The following is a 517-nucleotide window of genomic DNA, read 5'->3' as shown; positions in this document are numbered from 1 at the left end:
AATAGAGTCCGACCACAACGACCGAATTAATTATCCTCATCGAGAAACTTAGACTACTAAATAGAAAAGATTTGAAAATCATGGCATGGGTCTCCTTTTTTTCTTTCTTTAGAGTTTTCTATATGCACAATTTCTCGATGTTTCGATGAGAATTTCTTGACTTTCCATATATAGAAAGAGATAGACTATAAATGACATCTCTTATGTCAATAAGACCAAAGGGATGGATATTAAATGATAGGAAGTGCTAGGAAGTGAAATAGAATGAAATAGAGCCACTTTGGGCTTCCCTATGAAATGAGGCATGGAACGGAGCCACTACGAAGAAATTATGGGAGTTACGAAAGAAGCTTCGGACTCATATTGTTCATGGGTTGAGAGCGGGAGTTGAACTCTAGGAGGTCGAATCCCCCCTTGTTCCTCAGTAGCTCAGTGGTAGAGCGGTCGGCTGTTAACTGACTGGTCGTAGGTTCGAATCCTACTTGGGGAGATTTTATTCATTCTTTAATGTAAGAAT

The sequence above is a fragment of the Triticum urartu genome, unplaced genomic scaffold (assembly GCF_056163025.1).
Source record: "Triticum urartu cultivar PI428250 unplaced genomic scaffold, HENAU_Tu73 scaffold1267, whole genome shotgun sequence".
Taxonomy (NCBI): Eukaryota; Viridiplantae; Streptophyta; class Magnoliopsida; order Poales; family Poaceae; genus Triticum; species Triticum urartu.
Note: the sequence above shows the minus strand (reverse complement) of the source record.